Source organism: Phaenicophaeus curvirostris, chromosome 19 (genome assembly GCF_032191515.1).
Source record: "Phaenicophaeus curvirostris isolate KB17595 chromosome 19, BPBGC_Pcur_1.0, whole genome shotgun sequence".
NCBI lineage: Eukaryota > Metazoa > Chordata > Aves > Cuculiformes > Cuculidae > Phaenicophaeus > Phaenicophaeus curvirostris.
The window spans coordinates 8350558-8375823 of record NC_091410.1 but is presented as its reverse complement, the minus strand read 5'-3'; the positions used below and the strand labels follow the sequence as shown (position 1 = coordinate 8375823).

At 56.3% G+C, this 25266-nt stretch overlaps 2 protein-coding genes across 9 annotated transcripts in view; one reads left to right on the top strand and one right to left on the bottom strand.

Moving 5' to 3' along the window:
• The window catches only part of RBFOX3 (RNA binding fox-1 homolog 3), a 194496-nt gene that overhangs the window by 57578 nt on the left and 111652 nt on the right, over positions 1-25266 (top strand). The window contains exon 1 of one of the 8 annotated variants that reach the window (XM_069872286.1): positions 14162-14180. The exons of the other annotated variants lie outside the window; for them this stretch is intronic. The gene's annotated coding sequence lies outside the window, so the exon portion shown is untranslated. Of the gene's footprint in view, positions 1-14161; positions 14181-25266 lie in introns of those variants that run through there. 8 annotated transcript variants of the gene reach the window in all.
• Positions 1-25266, bottom strand: part of ENPP7 (ectonucleotide pyrophosphatase/phosphodiesterase 7) — a 167036-nt gene that overhangs the window by 57523 nt on the left and 84247 nt on the right. The gene's annotated exons all lie outside the window — the stretch shown is intronic.

The window sequence follows — 25266 nt, the reverse complement described above, 5'->3', positions numbered from 1 at the left end:
CCCCTGCTCTTGCTCCACGCATGCCCTGAGATGTGCTGAGCTCCTCCAGCTGCTCCCATGGAAGCTTCTCTTTGGGTTCAATGGGTGCTGGGTCTGTGCCAGAGATGAGTTGGGGCGTCCCACCCTGGGGTGAGGTGTGCTGGCTCTGTGGATCCCCTGTGCTGGTGCTTGTAGTGGATGCTTTCTGCTGGAGGTGCTCCTGACGTGCCAATGGGGCTCATGGTGCTCTGCACAGCAGGGTGTTACCCATGGCATGGCTGTGGCTTTGGCCTCATCCTGCATGGAGCGTGTTTCCCTCCTGCCTGCCTCTCTGGGAGCATGGATGCAGCTTCTTGTCTGTGCCCAGGTTGCTGCTGAGGGTGTTGGGGTGCCCGGAGAGAAGGGCTTTGGTGGGAAGCAGATGAAGTGACCCCACTGCCCCTGGCCCCTCCGCTCTCTCCCTCCTCTCCCTGCTGTTTCTTTTTCCAGCGAGGGCTGCCACTGTGTTCCCACGGCCGGCTGCGGGGAGGGAGAATGGAGCAAGTGGAGGAGCTGTCAGGCCCCAGAGCTCCCGCTGTCCACGGAGGAGCAGTCCCTGCCATTCCCCACGGTGGTCTGTTGTCATGATTTGCTGTTATCTGTCTAATTAGAAAGTAAGCTCTGCTGGCAGGGAGCTCGGCTGCTTCGCCGGCTCTAAGTGCTGCGCACACCTGTGGTGCGCTAGAAATGAGGATATCTTAAGCAGGAAAAGGGAGGGCTGATGTCTGAGTGTTCATCAGCTCGCCTGCTTGGGGTCAGGGCTGTGGGACCCAGCGCTGGCCAGCGGAGGGGAGGGAGCTGCTGGCAGCTGGGGATGCCTGGGCTCCTGCTCAGTGATGCCCGAGGTCAGCAGGAGCCTCTCAGCAGTGAGGATGCTCAGAGGCACTGGAGCACAGTGGCTCGAGCCTGTTCCTGCCAGGGATGGAGCTGCCATCTCCTGCAGGTTTGTGTCCTGGTGCCCATGACCCAGGCTCCCCGCTGCCTCACCTGCCGGGTCATCAGCGAGCACGCGTAGCCAAGGAGCTGGAGGGACAATCGCACATGTGCCAGCAGATCCTGCCAGCGGGTAGGACATCAGGGAGCACTTTCTGCCAGGTCTCGCTCAAGTGTGGGGGAAATACAGGGCAGTTAAGTTCAGTGGCTGTGCTGTATTCCCGCGATAGATGGTGCACAGTTCAGCTGTAGCCTTTGTTGTCACTCCTGCTCCTGGATATTTATAGCTGAGAAGAGCTGCGCCCAGCCTAGCACCTGCCTTGCAGAGCTGCTCCCACTGCATATCGGTGCCTCTATGCCCCAGCTGGGGAGTGGAGGCTGCAGCCCTTGGTTTGAGGGCTCTGGGCTGCTCTTGGGGTGGATCATTCAGTAGTAGGGAGACTGGCTTGGTCAGGTTGGGAGCTGCGTGCCAGTGGAGCTGGGTTGTATCGGTGCTGTGCGTGGGGAGCGTGGGGCAGGGCCCCTCTTGGGGTCTGTGTCGCTGCCATCTCAGCAGGCAAACAGGGTTTGGAGCCTGAGGTGTGTGTGGATGCAGCAATGTGCTCTCCAGAGCCAAATTGGCATCCTGCTGGGTGGATGGTTTGTGCTGTTCCAGGAGGAGCAGGGTAGCGCAGCATTGCATTTTGAGGTCTCTGCCGTGGCTGTTAGAAGTGAAAGCTCCTGCTTGGCTTGGTGCTTAAGTGCATGGCTGTGGGCATAACTGGGATCTCTGCAGAGCATGTGCTGTGGTTTAGTGATTGATGGGAATGGTTGGACTCGATGATCCGGTGGGTCTTTTCCAACCTGGTGATTCTATGATTCTACTGCAGGAGCTTTGCTCTGCCCTGTAGGGGTCTGCTGTGGCAGATGGTGAGTGAGGAAATGCTTGCTGCACCCCTTGAAGCCTGTAGATGCTCTTTTGCTCTAGGGTTTGCTCTGCACTAGGGGAGCCACAAGGGAAGAGAGATGCTTCAGGTCATGACCCGGGTCAGAGCTCGAAGACTGGTGTTTCTTTCTGCTTTAGTCCTCGTGTGAAGTGTTGACAGTCTGGTGTGTGTCTGGAGTTGCTTTTATCCCAAGCTGTGAATTGGAATTTGGGGTGTATGGTGGGGTTTGAGCAGACGGGCTCTGGGGGCATCCTGGTCCTCTCCCATCCTCTGCATCCACTGCAAAGACGCTGAGGAGCAGATGGGGTGGTTGTAGAGGGGTTTATAAGTGAAGGAGTCTTAGCAAACCCTTGCCCTGCTGCCTGGGGCCTGTAGGGAGGCAAGGCTGGTGCTGCTTTGCCTGAACGTGCTGTTAATTTAATGTCTCGTCTAGGAGCCTTTCACTTCAGGATAAATGGCCTTTCCGTCCAGAGCCTGTGTGAGTTACTCTGACATTTTGTTACTGAGTAGACGTGAGTAGAGGAGAGTCGGGTATTAGATTGGGTGATAGGCAAGAGGAGCAATCTCTGTGAGGCCATCAGTTTGGATTAAGCTTTGTGGACTGGGATGCAGGGTAATCACCATCCTTCATTTTGGAGAGGTAAGAAACAAGTCAGCTTCTTTATGGATCATTATAGCTGCAGCAGGAATTGCTTCCACCCTGGTCACAGGCACGCATCCCCACCGGGCTGGAAGCAGTGGAGGAGGAGGGTGTAAAGTCAGAGGAGCGAGCTGACTGCAGCAGAGCATGCCAGGGCAGACGTGGGCTTGGAGGTGCGAGCCAGGCTGCTGTGGGTGCTGTGCTGCTTTCCTTCCTGGCTGAGCCGACCCTGTCTGGGGGGCTGACTCCCTTTCTTGCTCCCGTGGCTGCGGGCGCTGGAGCCCCTTGGAGTGAGGTGGGTGGTGGTGAGCTGACAGGAGTCAGTGGGGAAACAGACCCAGATCCAGACCTCTGGACCCAGAAAACCAAGATCCAGACCTCTCCAGGTGTGGGATCCCATCTGCTCCTCCTGCATGGCTTCCTCCAGCCATGTCTGCCAGCAGAGGTTCCTGGATGGGTGTTGGAGATGCTCTTTGACCAGAGCTCAGTGTCTGCCCCTTGACACAGCACCATGGCGGAGGGAACCTGCCACGATAGAACCGTCCGCTGCCTCGCACCGTTTGCGCAGCATCCCCTGCTTCCAAGCCGTGCGATGGCAGGAGCTGCAGAGCATCTCCCCGGGCCTGCTGACAGCAGCGCTCTCCAGGCATCCTCCTCCCGCCCGCGCACACCCACGCGCAGCCAGCGATAAAAGGCTCAGCCCCGTAAACAAGGGGGAGAAGGAGGAGTGATGAAATGGAAATGGGGCAGCGGTCTGAGGCGGGGGAGTGCGGGTGTGAAGCCTGAACCAGCCGTGCTGAGCTGGTGGGGCTGGTGCAGCTGGTGCGCTGCCTGCGTGCTGCTTCTGGCCGTGGTGGGGAGATGCTCGCGGGCCGGCAGGGAGAAGAAATCCGTTTTGGACTGCTCGAGCGGAAGGCCTCTCTTCTCTTTTGTTTGTACTTTTATTTTATTTTTTTTTTTTTTTTATATCTGAGTGCTTCATTTTCCAGAAGCTGTCATTTTACATAAACCTCTCAGCGAGGTACATCCATTCCCACTGCCAAAATCTCCATATCAAACACTTGTAACATGCCACTGAACTGACAGCCCTGACTATACGCGCTCTGTGGCTTTACAAAGGGATGCTGCGTCGGTGAAGGATATAAATACACGCATTGAAATGACACGCAGCGCGCTCGCTCTCCAGTTCACTCTCCCCTGCTCTCTTGCTGCCCAGTTAAAATTTATCTGCAGCCTCGGCACAGGCGCCCGCAGCCCTCCTGGTGCAGCGGGCGCAGGGCTGGGGTGTCGCATGCAACGTGAGGAGTGGGGTGCAGCTGAGCAGCAGCGGGAGGCTGGAGATACCCCAGGCAGCAATATCTGCAGCTCATGTGTGTGTAAAGCCTTTGGTGGTGTGGTGCCTTGGAGCTGAGCACCAGCTGAAGTGGCCTGCTCCGTGCAGGCAGCAGGATGCCCCTGCTTGTTAGGGGATTGTGGTGAGGAGAGGGACCAGCAGGAAGGAAACAGTGGTAACCCTGCTAGAACAGAAAGGGCTCCTCCATCCCAGCAAAGCATCCCAGTTTTCCTGTTTTTTTATAGAAAGGGAAGCACCCCAGGAGCCTGACTCTCCAGGCAGCCCTACTGATGAGCCTGCAGCTGCTGTGGGTCAGGAACCCATGAGCAGGCTGCGCCCTGGAATCCTTTCCAGCCTGGATGCAGCTCTTCTCTGCACCTTCTGCCATGCAGTAGCTGTGGGCTGGAGCATAACTCAGCCCTGCTCTGCCTCAAGCTCCACCAGTGGAGGTTCAGGCTGAACATTAGGAAAAAATTTTTCACGGAAAGGGTGATTGGGCGCTGGAACAGGCTGCCCAGGGAGGGGGTTGAGTCACCTTCCCTGGAGGTGTTTAAGGGACGAGTGGACGAAGCGCTGAGGGACATGGGTTAGTGATTGATGGGAATGGTTGGACTCGATGATCTGGTGGGTCTTTTCCAACCTGGTGATTCTATGATTCTATGCTATGGGCTGGGTTTATGGATGCAAACAGTTGCTCTGGGATGTGGCCATGCTCCATCAGGGTCCCCATCCTGGTGGGTGCAGAGGGGCGAGCAGCTGCCCCTGGGACGGTGCAGGCCTGGGTAACCCACACCCCTGGTGGTTCAGCAGGAGTAGGGCTCCTGAAACTCTCTCTTTGCCTCAAATCCTATTTTAGTGGGAACACAGGGACAGAGAGAGTTAAGCAATTCAGGTGCTTTCTTTTCAAAGAAAATTCTTTTCTGCTGGATGAAAACCAAATCGAAGCCCAAATCTCTTTCTTTGCAAGGGGGAATGAAGGAAATGCAAAATATGCTCCCCATTCCCATGAGTCTGCCAGTCTGGCAGCTGATGAGCTGGACTGCTCCTGCTCATCCTGGGATTCCCTCCCTTGGTGTCGGAAAGAAGTTGCTGCAGTTGCTGATGGTGTTGTAGCCGTGTGCTGCTGGGCATCGCTCGACTGTTCCCCCATGATGAGGTGTGGCTATCCCGGAGGTGGTGGGGTGCTGGAGCCAGACGCAGGGGAGTGGGCGTTGAGGGCCAGGAGTGGTCCCTCACTCTCGGGGCAGGTGAGCTCCTGGGGCTGCTGCATTCCTTCTGCACCTGGATCATAGAATCACTAGGTTGGAAAAGACCCACTGGATCATTGAGTCCAACCATTCCCATCAATCACTAAACCATGTCCCTCAGCACCCCGTCCACCCGTCCCTTAAACACCTCCAGGGAAGGTGACACAACCCCCTCCCTGGGCAGCCTGTTCCAGTGCCCAATGACCCTTTCCGTGAAAATTTTTTTCCTAATGTTCAGCCTGAACCTCCCCTGGTGGAGCTTGAGGCCATTCCCTCTTGTCCCGTCCCCTGTCACTTGGGAGAAGAGCCCAGCTCCCTCCTCTCCACAACCTCCTTTCAGGTAGTTGGAGAGAGCAATGAGGTCTCCCCTCAGCCTCCTCTTCTCTAGGCTAAACAACCCCAGCTCCTTCAGCCGCTCCTTGTAAGACTTGTTCTTGGATGTGGCACAGGGGTCTCGTGGAGACCCTGCGGGGATGGGGCAGTGGGTCTGGAAGGGGCAGCAGCAAGAATTAAAGGACTGGGCACAGAGACTCGGAGAGACGCAGAATGTGTAGCTGGGGAAACAGTTACTGAAATTGCAGCAAGCAACAGCAGCAGCAGCACAGCAGCTGGGCTTTCTTGGTTTCCTCCCGAGCTCTCCATGAGCAGCCTAAAATAGAAACTGCCTGTGCCTGCAGCAGGCGATGAGCTGCTGTGGGACAGAGCTGTAACTGCAGGGTTGGCGTGTGAGGTGGGATTGGTGCCCAGACCTGTGTTTGCTTGTGTGACATGTCGGGGCACCCTGTGATGGAGTGGGGCCAGTGCCTTGGGTACCTCCTGGCCCTCTTCCAACCCACTACAACCTTCCCACCACATTAACAAGCTTTGCTTCACTGCAGCCCCTCAGAAGGGTCCTGGTGAGGCCCTGGGGACATCCTCGCACCCTGCTGCTGCCAATGGCTCTGTGCACCCTCCCATCCTGCTGCTGGAGCAAACTGGGGGCAAAACTCCGCAGGCTGTGAGGGTTGTTGGGGCTCCATGGGTCATGGTTGCTGCTTTATGTGGCTGCGTCACTCCATCCGTCTTTCCTGTAGCAGTGGAGCGGGTGACAGGGCACATGCTGACCGGTGGCACAGGCTTTTATCAGCAGAGCACATACCCTGTCATTTGTAGTGCTACGCTTGGAGGTTTCTGCCGCTCTTATAGACAGGAACCTTGACATGGGAAATATGAGTTATTTTTTTTAATGTAATACCATTAAAATGGTTTTTAATTGAGTTCGTTTCTGCAAGTTCAATGATAAATTTTTAAGCACCTCAACTTGAAAAGACAGGCCTGCACTCGGCTTTTTTGCTTCTTGTATGAGAGAAGCTCCAGGACCTGACATGGTCCTGGACTGCTGCTGTCTCCATCCTCAGAAATCCTCTGAGATCTCTGGCCCCCAACTAAGGGGAAGCTTGGCACATGTGTGTGGGGTGTTTGTGTCCCCAAAGCTCTTGTCCCACCCTGGGCTCTGCTGCTGGGGCCAGCGCTGCCAAGAGATGTGGAGATGCTCTGGATTGGGTCTCTGGAGGCCCAGGCTTGGCTGGGTGTGTGTCCAGGGCTGCCAGCAAAGGGTTAGTCTTGGCTCTCACCTGGGGGAAGGTGCACGGGGCTGACACAGAGTGAGGGACTCCTCAGCTGTGTGTGGAGAGGATGCGCTGGTAGCCAGACACCTCGCTGTGCCCAGGCAGAGTGGTGAGTGTGAAGCCTCTGCTCTGCCTTGCATCTGCAGATCCTTCCAGTGAGGTCAAATCAGCCTTTCCCAAGGACCCGTGAGTGATCTGCTGCCACTGTAGCCTCGGGTCCTTGGGGAGAAGCAGAGAAGCAGCCTTCCCTGGGCTGGGGAGCCGTGGATGGTGAGGGCAGCCATGGCGCAAGCTGCCATGCCATCTGCTGCCCTCACTGGCAGAGAGGCACAGACCTCGTGTCCCCAAACTGCTCTTTTCGGAGGAGAGAAGCGCACCTGGCTGGCGATTCTCCTGGGAGTGAGTGGCCTGGGCAATACTGATATGCTGGGGCTGGCAGCTACCTGGGGTTTTACTGTCCCTGGGGGGCTCTTGTTCCCACTGTGGGCTCAGGCAGTCCCCATGGCTGAAGGCTGGAATTCCTTTTTCCCATGCTGGATGGCACCATCCAGGTTTGGTCCCTGGTTTCCAGCGCTTGGCTCAGCCCAGAGCCCTGAAGGAGCGGTGACCGTTCATCCTGGTGCTGGGAGCCAGCCTGGAGCTCGGATGGGTGCGTGGCTGAAGTCGTCCCAGGATGATGCATGGATGATTGGTGATGGCCCAGCTGTAAAACTGGAGCGGGCTGCTGCTGGGAAGAGGCTAACTGAAGGAGTGGGTCTGGCTCTGCGCTTGCTGGGTGGCTGGGGTGATGCTGCTCTGCTGTTTGGGATATTCCTGGTTTCTGATTTCCCTGGCAGGCTGGCCGGCGTTTCTGCACTGAGGAGGCAGCCTTTGGTGGGGGAAAACTGAGCAGAAAACACTGCATGGTTTGAGACAGGACCCTTCAGTCCATGGCTGAGCTGCGGGGCAGGGTCCCCTTGGCTCTTGGAGCCCTGAAGGTGCTGTAGGTCTGGAGGGATTTGGCTAAGAGGTGAGCACCCAGCCCCAGAGCTGCTCCTGGCCCCCTCCCCACTGTGGTGTCCGGGCTGGTGGGCAGGTAGGTGCAGTAGGTGGCTGTGCACTGGGTTTGCCCATCTGCTTGATGCTGGGAGAGGGAGGCAGGAGGGCTTTGGGTAACAGGCTCAGCTGGAGCATCAGCCATGGCTCTGTGCCCTTGCAGGACGCGGTGGGGTGGCAGCAGGGGCAGGCAGTGCCTCTTGCCAGCAATGCCCATACCTGCTCTTGGTTCAGTGCCTGCTCTCCTGCTGGCAGCAGCAGCTGCTGGCAGAGCACAGCCAGGAGCAGCCCCCCACTGCCAGCTGCTTCCAGGCCACCTTCCCTCTTCCCTTTTTTGTCCTGAGGCTTTTTCCTCCTTGCCTGATTGTGTTCGGAGGCAGGAGAGCACGGAAAGTGGGGAGCTGGCGCTGGGCAGAGGGGTCAGTTAGGCTGTGGGCTCCTGCTGTGAGCAATAGAGGGATGATGGTCTCTGCAGGCAAAGTTCATGAACGTTCATCACTGGTGATGGGAAGTTTTTGTACGTGCTGATTAACTGCCTCCCTGTGATGTGACATGGCAAGATAAAATATGAGCGACTGCATTCTTTGACTTAAAACTTAATTAAAACTATATATCAAAAATGTAAGACCCTAGGCTTAATAAAACCTGATAAAATTATACTAATACACTTCAATTTCAATCCAAGGCTCCCTGATGGAAGAGCATGAGAGGCTGAACCCATAACTAGATTAGAAACACCTCCTATGCAATATTTATGGTGCTGTCCTGCTTGAGATGCATGGCCTCTGAGGAAGACTCTGGCACTGTGATGAAGAGGAGTTGTCAGCCCAGCTTACATGTAAATAGGAGAGAGGGCAAGAGCACACAGGCGTGCTCCTGGCAGCAGGAGAGCGATGCGGTGGCTGCACTGGCCCCAGAGGATGAGCTCAAGGAGGGAAGAAGGATGCTGCTCCCTCTGATGGTGCCATACTCTAGGAAAGCCTGGGTACCCCAGCCCTTCCTGGGCTGTGTGGTGTTGCCGCAGTCCCCGTCTGCGGTGCCGGTGGTCCAGCAGCTGCGTGTCAGGGTGAAGGGTTCTGCCCGCAGGCTCTTGACAGCTGCCGATAGCTGTTGGCCAATTTGCCTTTACGGGGTGATTTATTGAGTGAGATGCTGCATGTGGGATTAGAGGCTTAGAGCCAGAGCCCTGTGATTAGAAGTGGAGTGGAGAAAACAAGCCTGTTAGTTCGCTGTGCGGGAACGTGGCCATCCCGGGTGGGGAAGGCGACTGTTGAGCTGCCAGGGGGTGATTTCATGGTGCCCTTCTGCTTCCTTCTCTCCAGGCAGAGCACTTCCCTTAGCATCACATCTCTGCTGCTGGAAGAGCTCACTTAGCCTTTCCTTGCTGGCTCCATCTTCTCAAAATTTCACTTTTTGGCAGAAACGTCCCAGGTTTGTGTTTGTGGAGGGGTTTGTGCCAGGGGCAGGTATCATCCCATGCTGTTCGGTGGGGCTTGGGGTTACTGGGGGAGCTTGATGTGGTTCAGCCAGCTGCAGTGCCACCTTGCCCCAGCGACGCAGGCAGCGGCTCTGGTAGACTGCTAATGTGGAGCATAAATCGTGGTGGAGACAGGGGAGGTCAGAGGAGGGAGGTAGGACCAGTAAAGCATTTCGGTCAATGAGACTCCGTCCTTAGAGGAGAAACCGGGGTCTAATTACAGAGCGAAGGGAAAGCACGCAGTGATGCTTTACAGGGACGTGTGGTTCTGGGAGCACTGCCCTGTGCCGCCGAGCTGCTGCGGGAGCAACCTTGCCCCTGCCCTGCTGCCCCCCGGGATGCCCGGTGCTGTGAGCTCCAACATCCTTGCCTACTGCATTGGCTAACCCTGCCTCTGCATCCCTTGCTGCCAGCCCACTCCCCGCTGCAGCAGCCTTTTCAGGGCCAAGACTGGTTTGGATGTGTTTGCACCCAGCCTGGAGCAACGTGTGCTCAGGGTCTGTAGCGACTGCAGCCAGGGTTTGGAGCAGGGGTGTTTCTGCTGACTTTGGTTCCTTGGGTTGCGCTGAACCCCATCGGGACAGCCCAGTTCTCTCTCTTGAATGCGCAGGCAGTGCCCGGGCAGGATGCTGAGCACGGAGGGACCGTGGTGCACAGGGTGGGCTGGAGACATCTGTTCAGGCTGGGGGCACAGCTATGGGATGGGGGGCTGCCAGAGGGCTCTGCGCCCGGCTTCCGTGCCAGGGGACCATGACCGCAGCCGGCCCCGCCGTTGCCTCATCTCCTCTTCTTTCCAGGTGACCGGGCGTGTGTCTCCGGGGAGTGTTGATGTGTGTTCGTGTTTTTCCAAGGCAGCAGCGAGCCTGCAGCAAGCGGCCTGGCGTGACCCCGGGTGCTGGGAGCTGGGCACAAGGCGGATGCTGGGCTGGCAGGGAGCTGGCAGGGACCTTGATGTGCAGCAACATCAGCTCCACTGGCCATACCCTCCTCCTTCCCCATTCCCTTACCCCTTCCCCAGGTCCCCCGGGAGCTGGAAGTGAGGGCAGAGCAAAAGGAGAAGGGGCAGGGGTTTGCAAGCCAGTGCCCACCTCACTTCCCTCCTTCCCCAGGCTTTGCCCCTGGTTTGCTCCCTCGTGCCGTCCCTCTGCCAGGCTCACGTGGGGATGGCCGTGCACGGGGCTCCGTGGAGTTGTATTTTCAGAGACTGCGGGGGATGTCGTGTGTATAAAATTAGCACTGCCTTGTTAGTCCTTTTCAGGCTAATTCGGAGTGAAATGCTTTAGCAGCGGTGGGCTGATTCTATCAGGAGAACAAGAAGTAATTAAATTCACTCTGACCATCAAGCAGTAAATTATTTATACCCAGACAGATGCAATCTAATCTGTAGCATCCAGCCCCACTGAACTTGCATCCTCCTTGGTTATGGGTGAGGAGTAGACTATATGTGCAGAGGGGCAAGGCGGGCAGCAGGAGGGCTGTGGGGGGCAGAGTGAAGGCAGTTAGGGAAAGCACATTTGTTTTCCCCATCGGTGCTGCAGTGGGACCCCTCTGACAGCCTCACGGCCCCTGGCTTTGCATGAGGGGCTGTGGGGTGGGTCCAGGGTGGGCACAGCTGGAAGAAGAGTCAGAGCATCCCCTAGTAAATGCCATCTGTCTTGGGGAGCTGGTGTGAGACCCTCAGCGTCGGCTGGGAAGATGGTAGGAATGGTTGGACTCGATGATCCGGTGGGTCTCTTCCAACCTGGTTATTCTATGATTCTATGATTCTATGGCTGGGAAGATGGCAGGGCAGATGCTGCCCTTTGCCTGCACTGGTGAGGAGATGTGGGAGTTCTCCTCTTCCTCCTGGGGAGGAAGGCTGAGCAACCTGCAGAGGGACAGGCAGGTTCCTACCCACTGTACCAGGGTCCCCATGTGGATCCCTGTGCTGTGGTGACATCCCCATCCCTCTCCTCCCTGTGTCTCCCCCAGGCTCAAGGGCTGCAGGCAGTTCAGCTCGGGGCAGAACCCAACTGTTATCATCTCCTTAAGGATTTATTTTTTTTGTTATCTGACCCCGGTGTCTGATTAGATCATTCTTGCATCCCAGTGGTAACATGAGCCTTGACTGCTTAAAAGCTGCAGTTCACTCTAATTACTATTGAGCTGAGATCCCTCTCCTTCTCTTGAATCAAAAGGAAAGAGTGAAAAATCATTTGCTGATCCTTCAGAGGGTTGTAAAGGATTCCCGCAACCTGGGAAACTGCTCTACTTGGGGCTGGGTAAAGCAGTGCATTAAAAATTATCTGGCCATTATTTATATTAGAGAGACAAGGAACTAATGCAGAGCAGGCAGGACAAGGCGTTGTGGGAGCTGGTCCTTGCCTTCCTGGGGAAGGGGATCTCCATCCCTTCCTTTGCTGGGAGCAGCGTGGGGAGAGCTGGTGTAACTGGTGAGAGCTCAGCTCCATCCAGGGCTGGGCAGGATGGATAGTGCTGGATTTGTGTTTTCCAGCTACAACTCCCTGTTGGGCAGGGGAGCTGGCAGGTGGGCACCCAAAGCAGCATCTCCACCAGGAGCTGCCCTGCTGATCCCGCAGCCAAGGGGGTGGGATGAAGATGGAGGTGATTTGGGGCTTTCGCTGCATTTATTAAGTTGTTTAAGCATAAATCAGCTGTTAACCCGCCTGTGCCCGTGTGAGCTGAGCTCCTCTGGTGCTGGGGGCTGGAGCAGAGCTTTCTTCAGGGCTGCCCAGTAACTCTTCCTGACAGGAGGAGGCATGGGCTGGCTCCAGGGCTTGTGCCTTATTTGCATACAGCGCTCAGAAGCTTTGAACTGATACATTCCACAACAATTTTATTCCATAATACATGGGGTAAAGGTGCAGACAAAGGCTCCGACAGCGTTCCGCGTTGCAAAGCCCCATCAGCGTGCTCCTCTCCTCTCCAGCTGCGCTGCGTTTTGGGATGGTTGAGCCCAAATGGTGTTTGCATTTGCACCAGCGATTAATCTCTGTAGCAGGGGAGGGAACTCCTATTATGAATCAGGCTCATAACTCTCAGCGCACATATTTCCAAAGCCCTGTTGAACTATTAATCCTCGCGGCTCCCTGGAGTAGGGAGGATGGAGAGGGAAATGTCACCTTGTGGCAGGAGAGCTGTGATAGGCAGCCAAGCCAGCCAGCTCCGTCTTGGAGATGGCTCCTGGTCTCCAGATCACTCCGATGGACCATGTGGCCTCACAATTGATTTAAAAAGGGAAAGGAGAAAAAAAAAAAAAAAAAAAAGGCAAGCAACTGCTTAGCTCTGGTTTTGCTGCTGCTGAGAGGACAGATTTGCCTGCTGGCAGCTATCTGCCATTAAATGGATGAGCTGTTCAAGTGTGGGTTATGGATTTAGGATCAGCCTGACTGTGCTGGAGAAGACACACAATGCTGAGCCCAGATGGATGTGTGGTCCGGGCTGGGGGCCCGGGGGGAGCTGACACGCTCTTTTCAGTAGCAGCAGAAGGTGGGATGGAGCAGCATTCACCAGGAGCAGATAACCTTGCAGAGGGCAAGGAGCTCCTCCAAACTCCTTCGATGGTACGTGTGGGTGGCTGGCCGGGTCCTCTCCTGGCTGTGCGTGAGGGAGAGTCACAGCAGAGGATGCACTGCAGCCTCTGCAAGCAGAGAGCCTGAAAGCGGAGCAGGGAAAGTGGGTCTGGATTCCAGCTTAGGGCTGAATTGGGTAACAGGAGGTTTATTAAACAGGTTCCTCTTGGAGGGAGGAGCTGGGAATTTCCCTCTAGGTTTGGTGAAATTGGCTGGAAGGGACCAGGGGCTGCTCCATCCCCATCACCACTGTGCTGTGGTGGCTACAAACCTGCCAGAGAGCTGAGTGGGTTGAGGGTGAGCTCTCAGCGAGCTCCCGGCTTCCTCGGTGCTTTTTCCCTGCAGCAAGGACATTGCATTCATGCAGGGCAGTGCTGGTGGCCAGTGAGGGACCAGTTTGCTCGGGTGGCCTGGCAGTGCCACCACCATCCTTATCCCTGCTGGGTGGCACCAAGAGAGGCGCCTTGCTTGGCTTGAACGTTTCAGAGTCTGGAAGCAATTTTCAGACTGCAAATACACCTTTTCAGCCCCAAAGCTGCCATGAACACCCTTGCTGCTCCTGTGGGCAGCCAGCACGCGTGGTCCTGACATCTACAAGGGTGATAGGGAGTGAGCTGGAATGAGCAGGACCTGGACCTGCTCCTCCCCTGCTGAAAGCCAGCACGGAGAGGGACCTGATATTTTTGGTTTTGGCTCATGAGGATCACTTATACATTGAGCAGCCAGAAAATGAAGCAGTAGGAAGGCATCTCCCCATGATGCTCTGAGTCAGGTGGGATGCTGCGTGCTCCCAGCCTGTAGATCTGCCTGCAGTCCCAGCACCACCGTCTTCCCAGCCCATGAGTGCTCCCGGAGCTGCTGGGTATGGGCAGTGGGTGGAGTCTAGCCCAACATGGTTCAAGAAATGCCAGCATTTTAATTTTTTTTAATTTTTATTTTCCATTTTTGACATTGTTCCTCAACCCCTCCATCGCACTCCTTGTTAAGCTGTTAAATCACTCCATTTATTTAGTACAAGCATTGCTGAGAGCTCATTTTTATCTTGGTGAAAACCAGACTTGCTCATGGGCACATAATGAAATTGTATAAATATACCCTTAGCTGGGAATCTAATTTATTTCTCCTGTTCATTATGGGGTAGAAGGCCATTATGAGATGTATAACTTTTTTTTTTCCCAGTGCTGGAATTGAAAGGCTGGTGCGGGCTCTTTTTATACTGATGATTTCGTCCTGATTCAATTTGAAGCTGGTTAGACCTCAAATACTGTAGCATAATTGACAAAGATCAGTGTGGGTTGTAATGCTAATGTCTTGTCTGCGGATTCGGTAGCAGTGCTGGGCGAAGGGAGGTCAGAAACGGTGTCCAGCGGAGTCGTGGCTTGCTCAGGACGGGTGCGAGAAGCAGGGTTGAACCTCCTGGGAGCAGCGCATCCGTGGGCATCTCTTCTGAGCCTCAGGAGCGCGGAGCCTGGCTCCTCCATGCCCGAGGGAGCAGCACTGGCCAGCCCCGGGGTCAGCAGGACGTGAGTCTGTCCATTTGTCCATCAGCGGGATTGATTTTTGACTGTATTGATATTGCTATAAAGTCGTGTTTATAGAGCTATAATTAAGCGGGGCCATTTAGCAGGCAGTGTTAAGTGCTAAGCAGATTTATGACACGGTTCAGCCTTCTGCGGTGTTATATTTCACCATGAAGTACACCAGGTTTTTATGTGTTCTGCGATTGTGTTCGTTTGACAGTGATTAGTATAATGGGGGTTTCCGGGGTCGTGTTGCCAAGCTAAAGAAACAGCAATTACGGTCCCGCTGCAGTATCAACTTAATTGCATCCATTTGCAGGCGACGGGAGCCCGGGTGCACGGGAGCAGCTGGTGGGGCGAGCCCCGGCCACCCTGCACCCGCTGGCCCCATCCTGGCCCCGGCCAGGGGTGATGCTCACTGCTCTGCTGGCTGGGGCTCTGCAGGTTTGGGACTGAGCAGAATCATAGAATCATAGAATTACCAGGTTGGAAAAGACCCATCGGATCATCGAGTCCAACCATTCCTATCAAATACTAAACCATGTCCCTCAGCACCTCGTCCACCCGTCCCTTAAACACCTCCAGGGATGGTGATTCAACCCCCTCCCTAGGCAGCCTGTTAAGGCATCTCCCGTGCAGGTGCGCAGTGGGCTCCTGTACGTGCTTGATCAGAGCAAAGTCACCACTGCTGGGGTGCCAGCAGGTTCAGGGTTGCTGGCATCAGGGGGATGGCACGGGAGAGCCCGCAGGAACGTGCATCGGGGGAGGCAGCAGCTCCAGTGGCTGGCAGTGCTTTGCTGGCATCACTCAGGGCCAGGTTGTCCAGAGGTGGGTTTAGAGGGGAAGCTGTATGAGGAGCAGCTCAAGTCACTTAGTCTTTTCAGCCTGGAGAAGAGGCTGAGGGGAGACCTCACTGCACTCTGCAGCTTCTTCATCTGGGGAGGAGGAGCAGGCATTGATCAATGACTGGACCCAAGAGAAAGGCAGGAAGATGTGCCAGGGGAGGGTTAGGTTGGACATTAGGAAAATGTTCTTCACCCAGAGTGTGTGGAGCACTGGAACAACTCCCAGGGAAGCACTCACTGTGCTAAGCCTGACAGTATTCCAGAATCATTTGAACAACGCCCTCAGACACATGGTATGAATGTTGGGGTTGTCCTGTACAGGGACAGGAGTCGGACTCGATGATTCTCGCGAGTCTCTTCCAACTCAGGACGTTCTATGATTCTATGGTCTCCCTGCATTTGTGTTTTGGGCTTTCTTGCTTCTATCGCGTGACCTGAGCTCGCTGCTGTTGAGCAGCAGTGGGGGCACGAGGCTGCTGGTGCCTCCAGATGGTTGTGTGTCTTCCCCTTGCGCTTGGGAGCTGTGTGACTGAGGGATGAGTGGGTCAAGCACTGCAGGCAGGCCGGGAGAGGGAAGCGAAGAGATCAGAGGGCGAAAGCGCCACCGGTGAATTTGCAGCGGTGCAATTAGAGCTAACCTTGGCATGCACTTGTCAGCCTTTCCTTTGAACTCTCTTCCCCCAGCGGCTTTCTTGAGATCTAGAGATCTACCGGCTCAGCCATTTGCCATATGAAGTTGCAATGAGATTTTGCAGAGCGGTGAATAGAAGCTTAGAGAAGGCTGTGAAAGAGCCTTTCCTGAGCATCAGGAATTTCCGTACCCTCCTGTGGGTAGATCCCATCCCTTAGCAGGGCCTGGGGAGCACCTGGGGATCGTGATGGGCAGGAGCCCTGCTGTACCGCATGCAGGCAGGGCTCATGGGACACCAGGGCTGGCAATTCTGTGCTGGAGGGAGTCAGGTCTGCTGGAACTGGGCATGGGGGCGATGCTTGTCCTGCTATATGACTCCAGTCCCTTGCCTGCTGACCCAGAAGCACTGGAGCATCACATGAGGCTCAAGGATGCTCTGCGACAAGTGCATCAATCCTATGTCCTCAAAAGGAGATCAGGTTGGGATAGGGCAGCCTTCCTTGCTTTTGCCCTCGCTATGTGCATTTTCCCAATTTGCTGCAGGAATCAGTTGGGCTTTTGCCGACTAAGAGGTGTTAAACAGCTCTAAATACTCTTCACGCTGCAATATCTCCACCACAGCGTTTAATTGAGTGCCACAGAAATGCCTATAAATAAATGTAATATGCCTGTGCCAGTACCCTCCCACAGCATCTTGGAGCTTGCAAGAAAGTCGACAAGTGGCTTGTGCTCAGGCTGCAGCTTCTGCCCTCTGGCTCCTGCCCTTTTCTTTTTTTCTTCTCCCCCCAATCTGAGCATGAGTGGGTCCAGCCCTGGGTTGGTGCTCCCCTGTGGGGCCATGGCTCTTTGTCCTGCTTGCAGGACCCTGGGTGCAGCCTTGTCCCTCTGATGCCCAGCGCAACATCGCATGTGGCCATGTGTCCCGAGAGCCAGGAGCTTGGGGGCATCGAGCAGCTCAGCAACGATGCCATCCCGCTAGGATGCTGCTGTGACAGTGGGAATAAAGGGGTCTGGGTGCTTGGGCTGGGCGCTGAATCCATCTGTACCCAGGAGTCAGCCAGCAGTGGCAAGGAACGAATGCAAGGGTAGGAAATCGGAGAGTAGAGGGAAGCGTACAGAGCATTTCACGGCTGTTTATGCTGCTCCTGCATCTGTATTTGTGGCCAGATTCCTTTGTGATTGGAGATTCGTATGCACCAAAATAGACGGATTTCCCACCAGACTGCTTTAAATCTCTGGCGTATCAGATTTTGAGTCCAAGCAGACAAAACGCGTATGTTGTGCTTTATCTGTTGCAAAAGGTACTTTTTCGTTGCTGGTGTGCAGTGCTGCCTCCCGAGAAGGGCTGCTGAATTCCTTCCACGTTCCCTTCCCAAAGCCTTTATTAGAGAGAATAAACACCAAGCTTAAGGAAAGGGAGGAGTGGGCAGCCGGGTGATCCTTGGTGTGCCACACAGCTGCTGTGGGGAGCTCACCCTCACCACCCCTTCCTCTCCCTGCAGGGCAGGGGATGGGGCTGTACCTGTTGGCAGCCCTTGGCCAGGCTTCTCCAGGTGCCCGGGTGGGCGCTGGGGAGGCTGCAGGGTCCGTGGGGTCCCTGGGACCCCGCTGTGCTGGACCCATCTCAATGCAAGGGAGCCTTGGGGCCTTGCTTAGGATCCTCAGCCAACTGAGATCCCTAAATAGGATCCTCAGACTCGTCATTTGACTGCCTCTTGAGTGCTGATGAGCCACTCTGATGTTACTATTTAAAAATCCTAATTGCTTTAATCAGCTCGCCTTTAGCCCAGCTCAGCCAGTGGAGTCCAGGGGCTGAGAGCTCTCCTGCTCCCCTTCCACCTGCAGCCCCCTGCAATCTCCGGGCGCAGCTGCAGCCCCAGAACTGTGCAGGGACCCAGCATCATCCCCCTGGTTGCGGCATCCGTGGCTTTGTCATGGAACATGCTGGTGGCAGGGCTTGGCCATGGGGGTGACAGACTAGTGGGATGCTGGTGGGATGACTGCAGAGCTGAGCACAGGTCTCCTGGGGAGGAGGTGGAAAGGATTTTAACAGAGGAGGAGAAAAGGACCTGCTGTTACCATGGGCTGAAGGATGCCAATGCTTTCATGAGCTAGGAATTCCCTGTGTCCTCTCCTGTAGCTCCCTGCACTCACCTTTATCACCATTAATTCCCATCTATGGCCAGAATAATTTTTCCTGTCCAGTAAGACCAAGGTGTTTCCCCTAGTCCTCCTCTCCCTTCCCACACAGCCTCCAGGAGAAGGGGGCACACGTCCCAGCCTGCAGCTGCAGCTTTGTACTAGCCGTTTCTCTCGTTGTGGGGTTTATGAAGGTGAGGTGGCAGCAGGTGGGCTATAACCAGCCCCATCCCTGCCTTTGTTTCCCTCCAGCCCCCTCCTCCATCTGGCTTGGCTTATCTGAGCACAGCCTTGGGGTGTTTCTCCATCCCCAGCGGGATGCGGGGCCTCTGGGGCAGAGCTCTCCCTGGGCTGCCCTCGCAGCCAGGCTCGCTGGGATGGATGGGAGAGTGCTGGATTAAAATAGAATGATGCCTTCCCAGCTTGGGAGCCTTGCGGCAAGAGCCGTGGGGTGGAAAGACACCCATGCAGCTGCGCTGAGGAGGAGGAGGGTGCCGGCTGATCAGCACCCGACACCCATGGTGCTGGGCAGGGGCAGAGGGGCAGGAGATGAGGAGACCCAAATTGGAGGGTGCAGTGCTGCTGCATTTCTCCTTGGAGGTGGGGAGGTGCAGGGTGCTCCCAGGGCTGCTTCTCTTCCTTCGCTTGAGGCTTTTTGGCTGCTGAAAGCCAAGCTGGGCAGGAGGGATGCGCTTGCCCGGTGCCAGGAGGGACCTGGCAGAGGAGGGATGGGGGACCCGGGGAGCTCAGGGCTGGAAGGAAATGAGCAGGAAGCTTCCTGCTGCGGCCGGCCATGCCGACTTCCCCGCTGGAGTTGGCGGGTTCTCTGCTGCGGCTTCTTCTCTCTTCCCGAGCCTGGCAGTGTGGGAGGCGTTTGCAAGGGGACAGTGCCGACACCCTGGGTGCAAGCACCAGCTCTCAGGCACAGGCTGCCCTTCGCCTTCTGTTGTGCCGTAACTTGGCTTCTCCGGGGTGGCGCATCCCACCTGCAGCCGCTCGGCCAGTGCCAAGCAAGCCCCAGTCCTCGTCCCACCACGGGAGACCTCATTGCTCTCTACAACTACCTAAAAGGAGGTTGTGGAGAGGAGGGAGCTGGGCTCTTCTCCCAAGTGACAGGGGACAGGATGAGACGGAATGGCCTCAAGCTCTGCCAGGGGAGGTTCAGGCTGAACATTAAATTTTTCACGGAAAGTGTCATTGGGCACTGGAACAGGCTGCCCAGGGAAGTGGTTGAGTCACCTTCCCTGGAGGGGTTTAAGGGACGGGTGGACGAAGCACTGAGGGACATGGTTTAGTGTTTGATAGGAATGGTTGGACTCGATGATCCGGTGGGTCTCTTCCAACCTGGTAATTCTATGATTCTATGGCTGCTCTAGTGGCCTTGGGGAGCTGACCCCCCCCACCTCCTTTCTCATGCTGAGTTTGGGGGCAGAGCGGTGTCCCCTGTGAGCACCCATCCCTCGGTGCTTGGTGCCTTCCTCGCTCAGGAAGGAACGGTGCAGGGTCTGGATGGGTGACATGCAGCAGTGGCCCTCGGGCTACGTTGTCCCTGAATATCCCTGGATGAGCAGAAAACAGTGGATTGCACAACTCGCAGCAGACTTCCCGGGGAGCGAGGACATCTCTGCCTTTATTCAAGGACATCCCTTCTCAATTAAATCCCGGCATGGGCTAAACAAATGGGCTGCTGAGATCAAAGGAGGTTTTTTTTTCCTTCCCACTTTATTCTTCCAAATCATTGAAAGCGTGCATCAGAGGGAGAGTGGTCTGTTTGGCTCCCATTTGCCTGGTGGGGAGGAGAAACTTCCGTTAAATTCACATAAAGGCACGTCTGCCTGCGTTAATGTAGAAGTGGAGAGTTTATAGGTGTTGATTTGGAGTATTGGCCCTGGGTGTGGGATTACCCATCAGTGTGGAATTGCTCATTGGCGTGGGATTGGATATTGGTGTGGGATTACCCGCTGTGCATCTGGAGATGAGTGGCTGATCACTCCTTCGCCACAGCCTCAGCCCCGACATCTGGCAACTACTGGCATCGTGCTGGGGCCCCTTGGAGCGATGCCCCATCCCTCCCCAGGTGCCTGTGGATCTGAACCCAGGGTAGCTCCCTGCAGGGCTCAGAGCCAACCCTGACCCCCTCACCGCAGGGTTGGATCCTGCACTGGGAGCTCGCGCATCCATCCCCCTCGGGCTCCTCAGGGATTGATGGTGTCGTTAAAGCGTCAGGCTGGCCCGGGGCTGGCCTCACTGCGGGCCAGGATTTATGGTGGAATCTGCCTTGGCGAAGGTTTTATCGCAGCCGTTATACAGCCGAGCGTGTGCCGGGGGGGTGGCTGGGGAGGGTCCAGCCTTGTTTACTGCCGGTGCAGTGAGGGTCTGCTCTTGCAATCATCGTTAATGATAGGGGTTGCTCTCCTGGAGACCCCCCCAGACGGGGAGTAGTGCCAGGATGCCTCCGAGCTGGGAATGGGGGTGAGGTGATGCTGCAGCTGCGTGGGGTGATTATACCTGTGCAGGCAGAAGGGGCTGAAGCGCTGGTTGGTTGGGCAACGAAACCCAGAGCTGTGTTGGTGGAGGAGCAGCCAGAGCTGGACACATGGCTCTCCGCAGCCTGCCGGGGTCCGTGACTTGCTGGTGCTCCAGCTGCAATCCTCGTGGCTGGGGAGGGCGTTGGGGCTGTGCTAGGCTGGTGCTGATGGTGCTGCAATCTCTACAGTGTCTTCTGCTGGTGGCTGCACTCAGCCGGTCTGTGGGCATCCGTGCACCCCAAAGCCCTGCTATTGCTGTTGCCATCGCCTGGGCTTTGTGCTCCCAGCTCTTGGTGAGCACCAGATCCCCTGGGAGATCACAGAATCACCAGGTTGGAAGAGACCCATCGGATCATCGAGTCCAATCATTCCCATCAATCACTAAACCATGTCCCTCAGTGCCTCGTCCACCCGTCCCTTAAACCCCTCCAGGGAAGGGGACTCAACCACCTCCCTGGGCAGCCTCTGCCAGTGCCCAATGACCCTTTCTGTGAAATATTTTTTCCTAATGTCCAGCCTGAACCTCCCCTGGTGGAGCTTGAGGCCATTCCCTCTCGTTCTGTCCCCTGTCGCTTGGGAGAAGAGGCCAGCTCCCTCCTCTCCACAACGTCCTTTTGGGTAGTTGTAGAGAGCAATGAGGTCTCCCCTCAGCCTCCTCTTCTCCAGGCTAAACACCACCAGCTCTCTCAGATGGGAGGCTCTGCTGGGGCAAAAAGTTCAGGCAGCACCGTGAAGGCTTAAGCTGCATTGGAATGCTCGTGCTGGCAGCAGGTACCATGGGACCATGGTCTGTGGGAGCCCTGAGCCCCCAGCGTTTCCTGCAGTGGCGGCCCCAGCTCTGCTGTGGGGCCCCAGGCTGCCTTTTTGGGGTGCGGAGCCCAGTGCCATTAGGAGTCCAGCTGCATCCCCTGAACCCATCCCAGCTCACATCCCAGCCTGGGGTCTGTGGCAGTGTGGGCCTGACCTCCTCCCGTTCCCTCTGTCACAGATCTGTCTGTTAAGAAATCGATCCCTTTGCCACCAGCCCTGTCTCCTTTTTCCTTTTAAATGGTGTCACTCTTCTATTTCCTGGCCTCTCTAATAGATTTTTATATAATCACTACAGTGCACTTTTAAAGAGCGATAGATCACGTTCATTGCTTTTTCCCCGTGATTAATTTCCCATAATAGTCCTCTGTAACACCAAGGCAAAGAGAGGAGAGAGAAGAAAACCCCCACATTATCCACTTTGTGCTCAGAGTATAAATGAATTAGATTTAATTTTTGTTTAATTGTTTCCATAGCTCAGCCTCTGCTAACTTTGCACGATAATTTATTTTGCAGTCTTGGGGAAAAGAAGGGAAGAAAGTCCCTGCAGCGGAGCGGTCTGCCTGTGGATAGTGGTTAATTACAGCTGATAGCCTTACCTGCTTGTAATTACTGGAGCCGTGCTGGGTACACTCCTGCTGGCAGCTCCCCTTTGCACACCCCAGGCTGGTTGCGGTGCGGCCACGCGCCGGTGAGCAGCACGGGCTCCAAAGCCACTGGCAAGCAGGGAAGAGGCAAGCTCGGGCCATGGGATGTTCTTATGTGTTTTCACATCCAGAAAGTGTGAAAGCCTTGGCCAAGGAGCTGCTTTGCTAGGGTTGGAGGTGGCTGGGCAGCAGTGGGACCCACAGGGCTAGGGATGCCTGTCCTGAGTGGTGCCACGACTCTGCTGTGACAACGGGGGTGGCTGTGACAGCCCTGGGCAAGAACCAGTGGCCAGGTGATGCTGCCAGCATGGGCAGAGCTGGAGGAAGAACCGAGGAACCGAGAGGGAGGTGAGAAGTTGGACTGTCTGGGTGTGGGGCTGCTGTGGGTGCTGGGGGACTGCTGTGGGGCACGGCTGGGGTCCCTTCCTGCTGCCCTGTGCATCAAGCAGCCCTGAAAAGAGATCGGGGCATGCTCCTATGGGGCACCCTGGCCCCAGAGGACACTGTGGCCCCACAGCTCTGCAGACCCTGGGGTGGGAGCAGGCCAGTGACTCGTATCCTGGAGTGTCAAATAGCCAGGACGGGGGGAGTTAATTTTTTTGGAACAACTCATTAAGGAGAATGTTTTGTGGGGAAGGTGTGAGCACCCTGCACCACAGCCCCAGCAAGGAGGGCTCTCTGGGCTTGGCTGAGCCTCGAGCATCCTACCCTGGCCAGGTAGAGCCCAGGTAAATGGTCCCATGAGCAGCGCAGGGATCTGGCAGCATCGCTTCTTGCCCACATGCTGGGGAGCTGCTGGCAGGAGGGTCTCTCCTCAGTGGGTCTGAGCTGGTTCTCCCCTCTCCATGCACAGGGTCCTTGGCTTTCTGGGAGTCATCTTCTGCTTCCCCAGGTCCGCTGCCTGAGCAGGGGCTGGGAATCACTGCTCAGCATCCTTCTCTCCAACAGCCCCCGGCTGCTGGAGCCCAGTCCCATCCTGGTCCTGTCCTGGTGGGAGCGTGGGAATAGCGGTGGGGACAGAGCCACCGCACGTCCTCCCTGCCCAGCTTGCCCATTAATCACCGGCTGCGGGGGCATCGGGCCCCTGTTTAAAATGCACCGACAGTGCCGAGGTGAGAGCAGGAGCTCGAGAGAGCCTCTGCTAATCTGCTCCCTCGGAGACGGGCTACCTTCGGCCTGTTAATCAGTTGCAGTAATTACAATCCCAACTTTACATGTGGAATGTTAATTAAAGGACAGGACGCAGGGACCTGCAGCCTGGCAGCACGCGGTGTGCCAGGCTGCGAGGGGTCAGGTTGGGCTGGAGGTTGCGGAGGGGGGGTCACCACTGCATCCCCAGGCTCATCTGCTTCTCCTCCCTGCAGCTGGGAAAGGTGTTGAGATCTGGTGATGCTGGGGGCTGGCTGGCTGTGGTTGCTGGCAGTTAGCACTGACTGCGCTTTGTGGTTCCTGGATGGTGGCTGTTGGGGTGTCTTCTCCGGGACTTTGCTTCTACAATTTCTTTGCTGATGTGTGTGGCACGTCTCTTTTTGTGCCTCTGTCCTCTGCTCCAGCCTCTGACCATCACCCTGGGCTTCTGCCAGGCTCACTCCAGGGCATCATTGCCCCCTGCCCTGGGGCCCGGAGTTGGACAGGGGATCCAGATATGACCTTGTTGGGGGTGATGGCAGGAGCAGCCGGGGGCCACGCTGCTGGCTCATCCCTCTACCCCCAGCAGCACAGACCTGCTTGTCCTGGCGTGGGCAGCTCTGCTGTAGGGACAAGGCTTGACTTTTTCCTTCCTGAACCCCTTGAGGACCCCCTGAGTGATACCTGGCCTCGTTGCTGGGGAAGAGATCCATGCTTTCCATCCTGCGCTGCAACTCTTTGCTGTTCTTGTCCCGCTCCCTTGCATGGTCAGTGCCTCTGCAGAGCCTCGTGCCGCGATGCTTTGAGAAGCATCCGTCTGACCAACACTGAGCTGCAGTTGTCCCTTCCCTGTCCCTGAGGAATACTCGCCGCGCTCTCAGCCTGTGGCCCCTTCCAGCTCTGCTGCATTGGTGCCCTTGGCTGTGCTCACCTGTCTTGGGGAGCTGGGGAGCCCTGTGATGCTGGGGCTTTGGAAAGGATTACCTGAGTCCCTCGGGTGGCTGAAAGCCCGAGTGCGTGGTGAGAGCAGATCCCGAGCTGAGCCCTCATTGAGCCTGGAGATGGTGGATGCTCTTTGCTCATCCCTGCAGTGTGCCGGGGCCTCATTAGGTGCAAGTGTTTTGCGGAGGAGGAATGTTGGGGAGAACCAGCCAGTGGAGGTGGGGATCAGCCCCTGCTGCGGCCGGGGGAGTCATTAAAACCCCGGTCAGCAGCAGCCGGGGAGCGGCACTGAGCAATCTGCTGGGGCGTTAGTGCCCTGGATTATTGCTGCGAGCAGCTGAAGGAGAGCAGAGAAGAGGCGTGAGCTGAGAGGAATGACAAAGAGGGGAAGGAGAGGAAGAAGCCCTGGAGAAGGAGGAGGAGGAGGAGGGGGGAGGCTGGATCAGTGCCGCAGGCAGCACGGGGTGCTCCAGCAGTGATGCTTTACTGTCCCAGCAGCTGCCATGCAGGATGCATTGTCCCAATGTGTGTCCTGTTGGCCCCAGGTGCCCTGTCCCTTGGCAGCCCCCTCCACTTGGTCCCTGGGGCTGCTGGGGTCCTTTCTTGTTGCTTTTGTTTTCCCCAGAGAGAGGTGGATTTGCCAGGTCACTCGGATTTCTCACTATTGCTTTCCCATGGGTTCTTGACAGGGTTCACTAAAGCTCTTCTGTCTTTTTGTCCATGCTGGTCATAAATCTGGGGGTTGTCTCGCTGGGCTCTGGGCTGTTGCCAGTCTTCAGATGATCCGGCTTCTCAAAATGAGGAATGCTTCTCGTGGCATTTCTAACTCCCTCCCATCACTGGCGGTGTTGGAAAGGGCAGGGGGGAGGACGCGTGCACTGCAGCAGCCAGCTCCAAAGGCAATACCGGAGAGCCGCACATCCGCGTGGTGGCCGGGAGGGCTGGTGCGGTGCGGAGCCTTGTGTGGTGGCAACACCGGAGCTTGGATGGGTCCTGGGGGTGCCACCATCCCACCTGCCCATCAGAGCCTTTGCCACCGAGGAGCCTTGGCAGCATGAACACCGTGCCAAGGTAAGGAAAAGGGCTGGTGCTTCCCAGAGCAGAGCACTGGGCTGGTCTTCCACTGCCATGGCAGAGGTGGGCATTGGTGCCGGCGATGCGCTTGCGTTTCACCAGTGCAGCTGACTCTCACTGTGTTGGGGCTTTAGCTAGTGGGTGAACCCGAAAAGTTCTCTAGCTCTTGGAGGAGCAGTGCTGGTGGACGGTGTTGCTCCAGGATGAGCCGCATCAT